The 16,481-nt window shown below is 39.4% G+C and overlaps 1 protein-coding gene across 4 annotated transcripts in view; it reads right to left on the bottom strand.

The window, feature by feature from the left end:
* Positions 1-5,826, bottom strand: part of SOCS6 (suppressor of cytokine signaling 6) — a 31,263-nt gene extending 25,437 nt beyond the window's left edge. The window contains exons 1-2 of one of the 4 annotated variants that reach the window (XM_038174437.2): positions 5,682-5,815; positions 1,638-1,721 (exon numbers count right to left, since the gene is read on the bottom strand). The gene's annotated coding sequence lies outside the window, so the exon portion shown is untranslated. Of the gene's footprint in view, positions 1-1,637; positions 1,722-5,548 lie in introns of all 4 variants that reach the window. The other 3 variants (XM_072034813.1, XM_027451904.3, XM_027451905.3) reach the window with 3 other exon arrangements.
* Positions 5,827-16,481: the final 10,655 nt, after the last annotated feature.

Below are 16,481 nucleotides of genomic sequence, written 5' to 3'. Positions count from 1 at the left end.
GGGGGAAATGCCATGAGGCTCCTACCTTACACAGACCCAGACCTGAGATCTTACATAAAACCTAGACTTGTACGTCTGAATGCACAAACCAACTATTCTGGAATCAGTCTCCTTGGGCTGACCAAAATTCCAGCCTGGAAGCCTTTCCAAGTACAAGTTTCATCAAAACCAATATGCTTGCACAAACAGCTTCTGTTCAGTGAATCCAGTGAGAATTCCTCAGTCACAGAGTTCTCACCAGTGCCTGAAAGACGAGTGTCATCCTGAAAAAGCTGCCTATCCTGTTTTTGGCATACAGCTTCTACAAATCTCACCCTGGAAGGCACACTTTCTGTAATCAAAAACCTTCTACCCGATGCTACCAGTCTCCATTTCTTTATTTCGGTTAATAAACCTCCTAATCTGATACCTAATTACCAACCAAAAGAGAATGTAAAGGATTTTGAGAGTATTCAAACCCATTATTAATGCCAGAAACACAGTTAACACTAACAGCTTTTATCCGCCCAGGTCTTATAGCACTTACCAAGGCAAAGTCTGGGGATTCCCTAAATCGGAAGGAACAAAAAGGAAAGCAAGCTTGACCACTCTATCAGACACAGCTCGGGATCAAACAAGCACAATTTGGAAACGTTTGGAGTAGCCTAGTAATTTATTCTCAACTTATTTGAGGAATACAGACTGTTTTAGAGAAGAAAAAAAAAAAAGTCACCTACTCAAGACTCCTACAAACTGCTGTTTTAGCACATTTACCACAGAACGTCAGGATTAATTAAGAATAAAACTACTCAAGAAAAACAGAGATCACACACTGCAAAACCAAGCCTGACTAGAATCTCATTTCCAACAATTTTGTCATCAAGAGAAACAAACTATGTATTGCTTTAAATAATACCGAATATCCTTGAGGAACAATAACCAAGGTATTAACTCTGTGGTCTCAAATCCTGACACTCATCAATTTATCTGCTAGCTGTGTTCACCACGTTATCTCCAGACCATTAAAACCTTACACAAGTCCTCTTACAGATCTGTATCTCATACCGTGCAAGCTAAATAATACAAATACAACTGCTGATTAAATAGTGCTTTGGAAAGCAAAGAAAAATACCACATATCCGTATGGTTTACCTAACAATACTCAGAGGTTCATTTTCATTGTTTAACTTTTTTTTTTAAACTAGAGCCCACTTAATGAGCTATGAAAAGAAAACAACACTGTAACATCTATTTATACCTTCACTGCCAGAGAAAATGGCTCTTATCCAAAACTTTTACAGCAGTTTACAGCAAAATTATTTGGTGTTTATAACAAAAAGCCCACATACTTTACAAATCTAAGATTTTCTAGAACTGCCAACCTACTGCACTTGGCAAATCACAAAATAAATGACTGTTTCATCAGAAGACCAGAAAGTTCATGTGCTCTGTGTGCCCTATATACATGTATACACAATAGGAAGCAATGTTTGGAGAGCAGCACCTGGATACCTACATATGACATCTTCAGGTTGGGATTAACTGCAAACATGAAGATTATTTTTCATACTCTTTCAATGGAGTTTTAAAGTCAGAGGAACAATGACAGAGCTAATATGCTTGCATCCTCACTAAACAAAGATTTATGTTTAACTTACATACTTTTCTTGGCAATGTAGCAACCCAGGAACAATTTCTTAGGTAACGTGGCTTACATCCTTTTCATAAATGAAGCAGAGTTCCTGAGGATTCAAAGTGTTACGTGAATGATTAAGGACACTGAAAAGGGCAAATCATTTCTAAGTATTTTATCTCAATATTTTCCAGAAAAATAAATAAATAATGACAAATAATAGTTTATTTTAAAAAAGAAAAAACAAGAAAAAATAAAGTCCTAATAGTAAAGATAGGTCCTTGAAAACTCTATTACAGCCTTTAACAAACAGCAGTCAGATTTACAAAGCCATACACCTAAAACCTTGCTAAAATTATCTGGAGCTGCAGATGCTTATTGTTTGCATGCCCATACATGACAGAAGAGTCAGAAGACCATGAAGACTGGTAGAAGAAAAAATCTGGAATAGCTTTTATTTAAGCCAATTTAAGAAGTCGGAAAGCTAAATTTCTAACTCTGATCTGAAAATTTTAATTCTCACAATAGGAAGTCTAAATCAGATTCTGCCTCGTTGCCTTTTTAATGTCAGTCTATGTAGACTCTAGCAACATTTGTGCAACTTTCTTTACATATTTGATCTACTAGACAACATCTCACAGACTATTAGCTTCCCATTTTCATCCAGGGCAATAATTCAAGGCCAGTTTCTTGAGGTTTTGGTTTTAACCACCAGGAGAGGGTAACATGGGTGAGCCGTTTTTGTTTTAGTATATTAGTAAGCTACTGGAAGAAACAAAAAGCTGCAACACTAAAGAAATGCAAAGTTACAGCATTTTAAATATTTGTTGCAAAACTAATTGTTTTAAAATGAATTTCTACAAATTTCTGTTAGTACATGCTCATGTTTTAATTTGTAATCCAATTATTTCTAAACAAAAATGCAGAAATATCGATAGCAGAAGGAATCTACCGTGAATCACCTGTCTTTACACCCTGTTGTACCAGAAGAATATTTAAGTGGTATGAAGCTGCCTTTTAAACATGGACAAGGAATATTCCATTACAAGCACAATCTTCTTGTTTTTCTAAAAAAAAAAACACACTACTGTATGCATCTCGCCATCTGAAATTTTCACAGAAAAATTTCAAGACTCTTTTATTTTGCTAGAAAGCCTCTAGGAATCATAGAAGCGTCTCACAAGAGGCGTTCATAAGAACCTGGGAGCTCTGCATCTGTACATCTATTGTTTTCTGAAGACTAGTATTTCCAGAAAATAAGCATATATTAAAATGGAATGAAATTAAATTTTGGCAGAAATACAAAGACTAGGTACATTGCCAGATATTGCTTTTTCACTAAAAAAAATAATAGAAAGCAAACCCCAAGTTCTGTACTTCTTTGAACACTTTAGAGAAATATAGAGTTAAATTGCATATGAACTCTCTATTCTCCTTTTTAATCCCCATCCTGCCCACTTTCTACTCAATACACTTTAGTATTTGCACTCCCAAGTTGCATTATGTCTACTTTCATACTCTTAATACTATATTTGCCTCCTTGAAGCATCACAAGCTTCTCTGGTTGTTGCTAATACACATTAGAGCACTACCAAGAGAAAGCTGGGACACACCAGCTAAGACCAGTCTCTTTTCCATCTACTTTATGTTATCACTCACCTCCCTACAGCACTGCACTACCCAAATGCTACCAAAATAGCACAGTGTAGGCCTAGGAAGGAAGTACAGCAAATCAGGCACGGGAGTAAGGAATTACTCTGGACTGTGGCCTCAGTTTTGCTAGAAGTGATGCAGCAAATATGTAGCAAATATGTAGTCAACTCAAGGCAACACTACTAGGAAAACTTTTTCAAACAGGGATGTGCAAGTTACTGTGTGAACGTAAGTCTTCATAACAGCACAAAGAATTAACTTTCTTCTCCAGAAGTCCTGATTAAGAGTTCACTCTCGCACTCCACCATGCTAGCCAGAGCTAGGATGTGTAATCCACCTGCAGAACAATGTGGACCAAGTTATTATTTTGTCAAAACTTCCTTCTCTAGGAGTAACCCAAGGTATCTGATTGACCAACTTCACAATGTCAGAATAAATAAACTAACAGCATGATATAAATTAACGTGGTTGGTTTTTTTTTCTGACTTCATAATGTCAACTTTTTGAATTATGCAGTATTTTCCTGAAACCGTAAGAACACTTTGATGCTGCACAAATGCAGCACAATGAAGACACTCACAAAAGCTCTGGAAACAATACAGTGCTTCTTCCCTACTACTCCACAGCCTTGCAAGTTAGCAAACGCAGATATCTCTACATAACACTACACTGTGATCACTCGTAATTAATTTCAAGGCTTAGTTTCATTGAATTTTAATTGGGGGTGGGGAAAATATGTCTGTTTCAATGTCATAAGGCAGGATTATAGGGAATAGGTGCTGAATACATACACAACAAGTGAACCTGCTTTAAGTAAAAGCTCAGTTCCATCGTGTGATGCCATAATACCAAGAAATATACAATGGGAAATGAAAACTCCATTAAAGATTCTCTACGTGAAAGTAAGCACTTGAAAACACTGAAATCAGCCTTGGTAAGTTACATAGAAAAGTGTGAGCTACATTTACTGTCTTGCTGCAGAAGACTCCAAAAATACCTAGATATTCTCCTGTGGTTTAAGTCTTCTGGCCCAGCTAGAGTAATTTATCCCATAGCTACACTGAAGCTTCCACATTTTCTACAATCCAAGGACAGGATTATTAACGTGAAACAAAATAACGCTATTTTTTCTACCCACGGCAGAAATGCAGACGCATTATACCTCAAGTACTCCTGTAGCTCTCTAAGAAAGGAGGCCTGCAGCAGGTATTTTTAACTACAGGTGTATCAAGAGGTTGGACGTGGCGTAAGCATTACTGGCAGGTAGGAAAGAGACCTAATCGTGAAAGGGCCCAAGGATTTCATAACTGGAAGTGGCACTTTCCCTATCTGAAGTGCGTTCTACTGCCAGTGCCTCCTCCTTTGACAAAGTAACATTCTCTACTGGAACACACCACCTTCCAAGTGAATGCGATTTCGAAAACACAGGGAGAAAAGATGAAAGAACCAAGGAAAAAGAAAGTCGTGGTCAATGCATCTCACATCACAGCAACATTCTCTGCATCTCCTAAACTTCAGTGTTTCGGAAAGGCGCTTTTCTCAGGCACATGAGTGGGCATGGGCCAGAACCAGTTGTTTCTGACAGAAGTGGCACCACTGGGGAAAGAGAATGCAAGAGGCAGTGTGAAGAACAATGAAAGCCAGGAAAGTTTTGGGGGTTTTGGTTGCTGATGTTTAAAACAAACAAACAAACAAAAAGTGTTAAGTTTTTTAAGCTTTTAAGTGCTGCCTGTCAGAGAGCAACGCTCCTCCCGCCCCTTCAGGAGCCCTTGGCATACCCTCGGCTAACAATAACATGACATTCACAGCTTCACCTTCCCCACAGCTCCTCCAGAGTGCAAGCCCCCTCGGCAGGGGCACAAAATGCCACCTCTGGCCACCCGCCCTGCCCAGGACGGGGACCCCAAACCCGAGGGCGGGCGGGCGGGGAGGACGCAGCCTCACCCAGCCTGGCCCCAAAGCGGGGCTGCGGGCAGCGGCCGGGGGCCGAGGCCGGGGCTGAGCCCCCCGCCGGGGCGCTGCCCCCCGCCGTGCAGGCCGCGCCGCAGCCCCGCTGCCTCCGCAGGGCCTGGCGGCGCCGCGGGCTCGGGGAGCGGCGCAAACAAAGGGAGAGGAGAGCAGAGGAGAGGAGAGGCCGGGGCCGGGCGGGCGAGCCGAGCCCCGCGCCGGGCCCATCACCGGCTGGACCCCCGCGGCCACCACGGGACGGGGCGGGAGGGAGGGAAGGAGGGAGGGAGGAGGGGGCGGCCGGGCTCGGCGCGCCCGCTGCCCGGGGACGCTCACCCAGCGGAGGCCGCGGTGCCCCGCTCCCGGCGCGGGCCTCTCCTTCCCCGGGCACCTCGGCGGCGCGGCCCGGCCTGCGCCGGCATCCGGGCTGGGCGGCGAGCAGCCCCCCGGGCGGCGGAGCGGGACTCACCGAGCCGGAGGAGGAGGAGGAGGAGGAGGAGGAGCTGGCGCTGCTGTTGCTCCGGCGAGGCCCGGCCCGGCTCCGGCTCGGGCTCCGGCTCCCTCCCTCGCCGTGCCGCTGCCGCCGCCGCCTCCCTGTTCCTGGCGCCGCCGCCGCTTCCTCCGCCTCCTCTGCCCCCACCCCTCCGTCCTCCGAGGGGCGCACGGGGGCGGCGAGACCCGCGATGGCCGCAGCCTGCCGCAGGCCGCCTTCAGCCCGCCGGCAGGGGCGGCGGGGCCCGGGCCGCCCGCCCTCCTCTCGCCGAGCCCTGCCTCCTCCGCCTCCTCGCTTGCCCCGGCCGGGGCGGCCGGGCCCCTTCTTCCCTTCTTTTCCTTTCCCTTCGTTCCCTTCCCCGCCCCTGGGCTCGGCCGCGCCGCGCCGCGGGGCTCGGGCAGGCCGCGGGGAGCCTGCGGGGGGCGGCCGGCGCCTGCTCGGGGCCTTCCCCAGCGCCCGGCCCCCTTCTTCCCCCGGCTGCTGCAGGCTCTCCTTGCCTGTGGAACCTCATAAATAAAGTACACAGCGAGCTGCTTGATTTATTTTCTGTCTTTACTTTCTGTTTCTTTCTTTCCTCGTTTATTTTTGGCGACTCTGCTCGTGCTGCACCCCCGGAGGGGCTCCCCCCACACACACACCCCTGACCCCTCCGGTGCCTCTGTGCCCCCTTCGCCTCCCTCGGCCTGAGAGCGATGTGCGAGAAGAGGCATTTTCATGTTGAACTTTCCTTCGCGGGTTGCCCACAGTGCTGCTAAACTCCAGCCACATCAGCTGTGCCAGAGAAACTTCAGCCAAGCAGGCTGCTTGCTTGCTGGCCGGCCCCTTTTCAAAACCAAAATGAAGAGCAACAAAACAATTTCTAATTTAGGATGCGTGAAACTGGCGGAAGTGAATAGCAGAGGGTGAGATTTTCAAATCTGTGGACAATACAAGTTGGGGAAAGTAATGCTTGCTGACTGGTGTTGCGCTGGTGAAAGAGTGACTTCAGAAGCTTTTTCATCATTCATTTCCTGCTTGTGGCACATAACCCATGCAAATCAAGAACCTGATTTTGCACAGATATGCATAATTTGCTCATCTATCTAATCGCATAAGAGTCACTGAGATTATTTGTGTGACTCGCTACTCACCCACACAATTGATTTGAAGTTGAAAGAGGAATCGCTGAAACTCGTGAGGTTGTGAGAATGTTCTTGCATGTCCTGCTGAAATCGAGGGTATCTGTGGGTTGAGGTCTGTGAGTTGTTTAATTGCCTGAGTTATCTGAGGTCAGAGTGTGTCCTGATTGCATTTACATTTTTATGCCTCAGATGTCTGTGGAGAGTTAAAGGCTTTTCTTGAGTTTCATCCAAGAGTCTTTGGTTCTTTATGTGTCTGATCAACCGCAGTTGCTGGCAGGCTAGAACCATTTCAGGGCACAATGACTCTAATTAGTGTTGTAAAAGAAAAATATTATTTTATTTTTTTTTAATACAATGATTAGCTTTTTCAGATATCAAGTACCTAGACTTATTTATGTTTTTGTTATGTTTTGTATCAAAACTGCATGTTTTACAATTGTGATTAAACGTTATCAGTAATATAACAAACAAACTAAGAATAGCTCCAAGTGGATCATTTAGGAATCCTTATGGAGCGTAGCCCTTGTGTGTAAAAGTAGTACTGCTGGTATGAGAAGTATGAGCAATCTTCTGGTCTGCCGTGTTATTCCAAGAAAGAATGAAAATTCAATAAATAGCAAAAGATTTTCTTTCAACAGAGTAGGTTCCTCCTTTCCTAGATAAACCATTGGTAGTTCACCAACCTAATCCAAACAGGAACTAAGAAAAAACCTTGCTAGAAAGGAAGGCTCTGACTAGGAAAATTTTAGTTCAATTGTAACACAATTTTTTCTCAAACACGATTTTTACATTCATACATGCTTCTCAGGACTCCTTTTCCTTTGGATAGCAGGCATTTGAATGAGCAATTAATTTCAGGATCCAGCTGGTATTCTTGCTTGATGTGCGTTCATAGTATTAATTTAACCAGAAGCTTCAGCAGCAGCTGTGGGATGATGGCAGTATTGGAAAGCACAGTTTAAGAGTTCTTGCTGTACACGAAGGAGCCAAATGACCTAAAAATGTTTTTCTGTCTTCAAACATCTTTTGCCATATGCAACTTTTGCATTAGAATATACTACATGTGAGATAAAATTAAAAGTTGGTCCTTGGAATCTTATTCTAGAGCCTTCTTCCCTGTTAAAAAGGAAAAAAAAAATGTTGATTCTGAAAAATAAAATTTTTCCCACCCATTTGTTGACCAAAGGTTTTCATGTTTCTGAAACTGTCCCCTTGTCACTCCTATGGGGCAAAAGGACTATTTTTGTCAGAAATGGCACTAATAGACTTTCAGAGTTGAAAGGAAAGGAATCCACACCCCCTCTCCATCTCCCCCCTTTTTTTTCTTTCTTCACAATGTGTCTTCTGTACTTCATTTTTATTAAGGAATATGTATGTATGGCTTAAATAAGTATCACTACTAAAAGCAGTGGCCTTCCTCACTTTTTTTCCTTGTCTTCCTCCCTCCTCCTGCCCATAAATTTTCCTTATAGTGGCTTCAGTGCTCAATGGACCTCTCTAAGCCAGCTCAGGTAGCTAAATATCTTGGAGTTCAATTAGCTAATGATAAATCATGGCACAGATTTGAATAGGTGCCTGAATTTTCACTCTTTTCAGTTAGAAATGTCATCTGTTGCTGTATTGGTTTTTGAGAGCTGCATTTTCGGGCTGTTAGCATTAAGCAGTTTGTGAAAAATGTATCAAGGCAGACAGACAAACTGACAAAGCAAAACCAAACCAAACCATACTTTACATCTGGATCAGAAAACTGTTATCAGATGAATATCACAGTCTAAACAAAGAAAAAGAGACAGTTTGTGCAATTGGGTTGTGTTGGAGAGACGGGGAGAAGAGAATCAGGGATGGTGGTTTCTTGTGTATGTTACCAGGGTGCTGCTAGCTTGTCTCAGCCTTAGCATGTAACTTCATGTTTGGAATAGACTTTTTCCATCCAAATTTGCCAGCAAACAGCTGTATCCCAGTAAGAGCAACAGTTTTACTACCAAGGGTGAAATCACTTCAGAGTGCCACTGGCATTGCAACATAGATGGCAGACTAGGAGGAAGTTAGCAGCATTGCACAGATAAATTTGTTCTTGGCTGAAAAACACGTATTGAACTAAATTGGGCAGTTCATACACTCAGACATCTTGTTGTAATGTTCTCTACTTATATGAGCCTATTACACTTGCCTCACAGTTGCTATCTTTTATTCAAAATGATGAGGACTAGAAATTAGAATTTAGGAATCAAAATTCAGACCTTTTATATCTCATGTGCTTGTATGTATGAACTACAACCTGGAGCTCCACTTAATTCTAATTACTTTCAATGGGTCTGCAACTTGATATAGTCAACATTTTGATAATTAAATCCCGCTTTTTTTTATATATTCAAAACTGTGATTGCAAATTATTTCATATATGTGTATATTCATATGTGTATATGCAAATCTGCAGATCAGAGGGACGGGTCAGAGACCTAACTTATGACCACTCATTGACAGCAAAGATGATGTTATATCTAGTGTATCCACTTTTTATCTTACTGCTGCCTACGTGCCTGGCACAGGTTGCCGTCGTCTTGCAACAACAGCTCTTGGGCCTGAACTGGGGCTGGAGGTCAATGCCTTCTTATTGTTATTTCTCTTTGTGGGCATGTAACTGTATGTGGTTGTATTCTAAGGAAACAAATGCTTTCTTTTCTACTTCTGTTAAGTATAATTTTGAAAGTGTATCTGTTGCTATTGTATTGTACTCTTCAAATTATGCTCAAACAGTTTTGGAAAATCAGGCTTTTAAAGAAAGCAAAACACACAAAATCATTGTAGATTGTTGGACATTTATGATAACTATGGCCTTTTTTTCTGATTTTCTAATTCTCGTATTACTTATTATATGTATTTTATATATTACTTTGCTTTTATTCATATAAATATTGTACATTTATATTCCTATATTATAATATGTATTATCAATCTCTCTATATAACATCATCACACATAGTTTATGAACACAGTAGGTTGATTGTTCCACTTTGTTTTATCATAGAATCTTGTACATTTTCTGTAAATAAATTCTGTTTCCATTACAGCAGTTAACACATGTAAATATTTTCAAAGCATATATATTTTTTCTTTTTTCCTTTTTGAGTGTCTTCCCTCCACACAGTTTAGCAGTACTATTCAAGGAAAATAAATAAATAAATAAATAAATAAATAAAAAGAAAGTGAAGTATACAGGAAGTTGTTTTACCTCCCCTTTTCTCCCAACTGGGAGTTCTGGAGTTACATTTGCAGTGTTTACTGGAACTACTCACATCATATGAAAGCACTGAAGGCGTTAACACCTTATAGCTACTGAGGATAAACTATCCATAACACAAACATATAGATTATGTGTCACATTTTTACCAGAATGGTGTTATTGCTTCTGCTTCATACTGTGGTTATGTTTTGTTGTTCTGTATCTTTGTTATGCTTATGTCAAAAAAAATCAGTGCTTATCTATTTAAAATTACAAAAATACACCTATTTTTGAGTGCCACTCACCAGTTTCATTTCATTTCAAGACAAAATGTACTTTAAAATGTTTTTCTGAATTTTTCTGAAATTAAGATTCTTAAATGCATTACCAAGGTTTCTGTTGATGATAGGGGTGTTCATTTTCAGCAAGAGAATAGCTCAATACTTTCTTAGATCAAAGTTCTGTGAGAATTATATTATGGTAGACAATAGAGTATAGCAAAATAGCATTTTCAATAACGGCAAAGGAAGACTAAATTCTAATCTGCTGAGTAATGGAGAAAGGGAGGAGTCATTTTAATTGTCTATGGACCAAAAGCTGGATGAATTCAGGGTAAATTGGGCCTCACAAATGGATTTCTATTAAAACCAGGGAAATGATATATTGTTTTTCTCTTTCGGAAGACGCACAATAAATCATGAGAGTAGTTGTGCTCACCCACTGGAGAAGCAACATGGAAATTCTCTGTAAGAAGGTCTATATACTGTTAGGTTAGCCTATGCATCTTATTCATTGATTGTCCATATTGCCTGTACACCTGCTTGTACACTAGTTCAGGTATGCCATGAATCATGTAGATGTGCAGATAGAGAGAGGAATGCAAACTGGAGAACTGGTCCTGACTCAGGTCTCGTCTCATCAAGTACTGTTGACTGAATTTCTTGGCAAAGTGAATTTTAACCTGAATTAGGACGTAGCTAGCAACTGCTGTCCTGTGGCCAAAATCATTCTATTTAACTTCTTTGTCATTCTTTACAACGCAGATCATGGGCTTAGTTTTGTAGTCCTTACATAAGTATTCACAACCAGCCCAGGAATTACAGAATTCACCACAAGGCAATAATTTTTGAGACCAAGCACTGAAGACAAAAACAAAGCAACTCTAGATGTCACTTTATAATACTTAATCATTCTGAACTTCTGGCTATGCGGTTGTCATAGGTCTGGAGGATCAAAATGAAATTTGTGAGATTTGACTGAGATTGCAGCAAGGGAATGTGTTGCTTAATATTTCCATTTCCTGTTTTCCCTATCTGGAGGGTGAAAGCGGTCAAGCAAATGTTGCACTTTGATTGTTTTTTCAGGGTAGAGATCATGACAAATGTGCATCCAAAACTTTTTCTGTCATTTCAGAATAAAGAATTCTACTTTTCAAAAGTCTATTGATCTTAAACAGAAGTGCTTAAAAGGAAAAGCAGCAGTAGTTTATTTTCGCAACTGTAAGGGGGAATAGAGAATGGAATAACAAGTGGAAAGGAGTTAGGAAAGGAGTTTCATTTTCCACATGAAAAATTCTCTCTAGAAACTCAAGTGTTAATATTATTTCACACTTTTATTTAGCCAGCTCCTGTCAGAATTATGAGGTCTAAGCACACCTAGAATGTTTAGATTTCTAGGTACCCAAAATTTTACTAAACTAACTCAAAATAAAAGTTGGTTGCACATTAATAATCATACCTAGTTCATTAGACCACATGAAAGAGAGCAAAGTAAAGTATAGGTATCAAATTGTAACATTCACTACAAATGATTATATTAAATTAAAAAATGTCTTAAAAATGTAGCATGTCTTCTTAGAAATTAATGTTGTTCTGCTATCTGTATAATGATGAACTGTTCCTCTTGGCTTTATATGTTGCAGCCATTTCCGTGGTTACAAAAGAGAAAGTTGGATGAGTTCTCTTCAGCCGTCTTCTTAAGAATGTAATTTTAAAAGCATTCCTCAAAGCATAAACAATACTTAGTTCATGGGCATAGGGATATTAAAACAAAAAGTCTTTGCCTTTTAAGATGCATGTATAGTTGCAGGAAGCTAGCAGATTTCATAATGTCATCTGAGCAGCTTTCTTATGGCTTTGATTGCCTTTCCCTTCCAGTTCACAGAAAAGACCCACATTTACTTTAATGCTACACCATAACACAGTGCCTCTGATGCCATGAGCAATTTCTCTTGATTTCAGAACTCCCACTGACTGCAACTGGACCCAGGCTTGATCCAGTATTCTCATTTCTCCAGGGCTTATCATTACATGCTGTACTTTCAGCTAGATCAAGAATTGCTCCAATACTCTTGTTTGTCAAGAGCTCATCATTATAGAGTGTACCTGCAGCTGCTAGTTTCTATAGAACAATAATTTAAACTCCTATTTATTAGACTTATAACATTCAAATTAAAAAAAAATAAAAATAAAAATAACAACAACAAAAAGTTATTTCAGTAACTTCAGATACCAGTCAAGCAAAATAGTTCACAGCTTTCTGGAATAAAATTCCCTATTGGTGAAGAAACAATATTTAAATCTAAATGGCTTTTGGAGGTACATATGAAACCTTTCACATTTGGGTCACAAGTTCAAGCATGGTCTTCATTACCTGCAAATTAAAACTATCAATAACTGACATCTGTTACATAGCAAATATAAAAAGAGTTGGTGCTCTCTTTTTTCTGAAGTAGATAGCACAGAGGACATAATTGCTGAACTTTTTTTCTAAATGTGCTTTGAACTTACAGGTTTAAATACGGTTCTTTTCAAAAATAAAACCTCTCTCTCAAAAAAAAAAATCAACTGACTTTTACAATTTTCCAGAACACTGTTTTATTAATGTTGTCCCAACAAGTAATAAAATATTGACATTAAAAGCTCTGTTGTACCTGAAACCTACTTTTTCATTGAAAGCAAAGCTTTCAGCTTCAGTTCCTCACATGTATGTTGGTCTCTCAGTGGAGGTACAGTTAGCTGGTAAGGCAGAGTGGAAAAGCCTCTGTTGCTCACGCATATTCAATAGGCTTTGGTCTCTAATCACTGTAAGATCCTGAAATGGCATTGCATTCATGAGAAAATAGTCCACTGTGCCTTTGCATATTATTATCAAAAACTTCCTGGTGACATTTATGAAGACTCCTCTGCAAGTACAGAGACACACTGAAATATAGTCTACATGTAAGTGTGAGGAGGATTTACAATCAATTCATGAAATGTGAGTTGCTTTTCAGAAATAATAGCTTGTCAAATATCTTGAACAATTAAATATATATTTATATCATATAAGGACAAGATTAATTTTCACAGTTTCAGTAGCATAAAAGTGAAAAATCCTCAGATTGTGATTGGTTTTGTAAGTTGCAAAACAGTATGTAAAACAGCCAGGAAATGTTCCATCAGCTTCTCTGGCTGCTTCTTGATGACTGAGGACAGAGTTCCAGCAGTAAGTGAATGATCTTTTGATCCTGCCTTCTTCTTTCACAGATGCTTTGCAGATTCTTTAAACATTTCTCTGCTTTATATTTATGAAAAAGTACATTTTTTCCACTGTGATTATAGAGAACCAAAGGTCTTATTAATCATCCTACCCTGCTCTGGATAGAAATGACTGACGGCATCTTTTGGAAGAAAAAAAAAAAAAAGACTCAAAAGCTAAAGCATGGACAGCTGAAGATCATATCACAGCTCTCACTGATTGCATACAGGAACTTTGTCAAAGGAAAGAGCAGCACTGAATATGTAATGTGTTCTTCCAAAGCTGGAAATTATTACTGATGCAAAATAACATTGCAGCATCTTCTTTTTACTGTGAATTTGAGTGTGCTTCTTGATATACCACTAAAATCTTCATTGGTAAGGCAACACTAAGAATGATATAATGTTAAGCCTCAGGAGAGAGAGCTTTCATCTGAAACTGGCTATTCTTTTAGAAAAAGGAGGTTGATACTTTTGCAAAATGTGCTTACATAGTGAATGCACAACCACAGTCTTTTTTTTTTTTTTTTTCCTTGTGGGTAAAAATATGTTTCTAGCTGGATTTCAAATGTTGCTCTAGAAAAGGAAGCGCCTACTTTGATTGAAGCAATGTCAGCCATGTGAAAGTGGTATGAATTCAGGGCATTTCAAAGACATGAAGGGCACTTAGATACATCAGTTAGATGTCTCATGGATCTTCATGCCTTTGATGAAATATCCTTCTGTGCTCTGTTAGGATTTTTCTTTTCTTTTTTTTTTTTTTTTAGTACAGAATTTCTTTTCCTTTTATGACTCATCTCTATAATTTCTTTGCTGTAAATTAAACACTCTCTTGGTTTTATAAATGTGTTGATAGGCAGCATGGAAAACATTAATCAGTGTAAAGCTGAAGGATACTTGGAAAAAAGTGTAGAGCATGAATTGAGGAATATTGACTTAAATAGTATTCACAAGCTAGAAAAATGCTTTACAATCTCATTGTGATCGCACCAGAGAGACTACTTGGTCATACATGAAAATAAATAAAAGCTTTTTTTGTCTGATCTGAAACAAAAATTGAAGCAACATTATTCAAAAACATATACATATAACCATAATGATACATATAGCTATAACGATAGCCATGTTTGATAAAAAATAATAAAACACTTTAAAAGTTTGTAATATGTAAGTAGTTGCATTATGGGGAAAAAAAAAAAAAAAAGAAGAAGAAGAAGAATTAAAGGTATGCTTTTTTAATATATTTTTCAATCAACGTGTAGTTGATTGTCAATCAACATGTAGTTGATCTAGCCAGCAGTTCAAAATGAAGTCTTAATCCCATTTAAATTCTTAGCAGAATTGCCATTCACTTCAGGAGGACCGTGGTTTTCTCACTCTTGAGAAAAGCCTGATTAGAATGCCCAATATTATATATACTACCACATATAAGCCATTCCTGTATTAATCAAAGACAACAGTCAAAACTAAAGGAATGTAATATTAAAATATTCCTGCTTCTGATTCAGAGGAAGACAAACTACTTTTTAAAAATTTAGTTAAAAACAACACACTTAGCTAAATGGAGCATAAAAACCAAATTAATGCAGACAGAAGTGGCTCTTTTTTGTCGTGTTAGAGGAGGCCATTGCTCTTATAAAAATGTGCTGGTTTACTAATGCTCTAAAATTTTATGAGATATATCTTACTATTATTGATCATTACACCAAATTAGTGCTGACTGTTGCCCATTCTTTGTTGAATTGGTATCAATAAATACCAATCGTTCTGCTATTCAGCTCCTTTGTCCAGCTTCTTAAAAGATCTTGTATTTCCCTGTGTTCTGAAGATAAATAAATAAAAGCACTGAACGATAAATGAAAAACTGTACTTCAGTGTAGGATTTCCATGAGAGTTAATCTACACATTATCACAACATTTTCTTTTGACTGTATTAAATATATATATATATATTGTTTTCTATTGTTTTCACCTGGTTTATGTAGTGATTCAGATTGCCTCGCATATATATTTTTCTCTTCTTTATTTACTACTCCCTTGTCTTTTTGTCATCTGCAGAATTTTCTGTTATTTTTCAGCTCACTGATAATGTGTTGCATTGGGTCAAAGAGGAATCCAGTGAAATTCCATGCGAAACAGACTATCCGTGGCAGTTCCCTATTTGCTGTTACATCTTCAAATCTATCAATTAGCAGGCTTTTATTTCTTTCAATTAGCGGAGTTTCATTTCTTAATCAAACACTTAGTTGTATGATCAGTAGGGTAAGACCCAGCCTATTTCTAGTGAGCAATTTCACGTGGAGTCATAGAATAGAACCCTCCAGGCTCTAAGGGCCTTCCAAATCACCAAGGCCAACTTGATGACACAAAAATGTTAGGTTAGTTTGATCAAACCTTTATTTTTATTTTTATTTTTATTTTTATTTTTATTTTTATTTTTATTTTTATTTTTATTTTTATTTTTATTTTTATTTTTAATATAAAATTACAATGTCTTGCAAATAACCAGACTTCTCTCCTTTGAGTCCTTCTTACTGAAACCCCTCTCATGCTTGTTATTTTATAGCCTTTTCCCAGTCTCCCTCAACCCTGAAAGAAGCATTGGGACTGAGCACTGTACAGCGGCATGGCTGTGGGGCCAGTGGGAGGCTTTTCCACTCTCCATGGCAGTGCTTTCAGACTAACTGTCGAGCGGACGTTTATGTTTTTGGCAGAACTGGCACCAAGCTGGAATGGGCGCCGCCACTGCTCTCCTCCAACTGGCTCTTGCCTGGCAGTGCCATGAGCTGGGAAGTAGTTACATGCATTTCGGCAGGTGCTGCCACACTCCAGGAGGTGTAGGCTGCAAACGTTTTCATTTTGTTCCCCACCCAGGAGCAAAGGGCCCCAGGTTCTCTCCTCTGAACCTGGAACA

This window comes from Anas platyrhynchos, chromosome 2, assembly GCF_047663525.1.
Source record: "Anas platyrhynchos isolate ZD024472 breed Pekin duck chromosome 2, IASCAAS_PekinDuck_T2T, whole genome shotgun sequence".
NCBI classification, from domain to species: Eukaryota; Metazoa; Chordata; class Aves; order Anseriformes; family Anatidae; genus Anas; species Anas platyrhynchos.
This window is presented reverse-complemented; position numbering and strand designations above follow the sequence as displayed.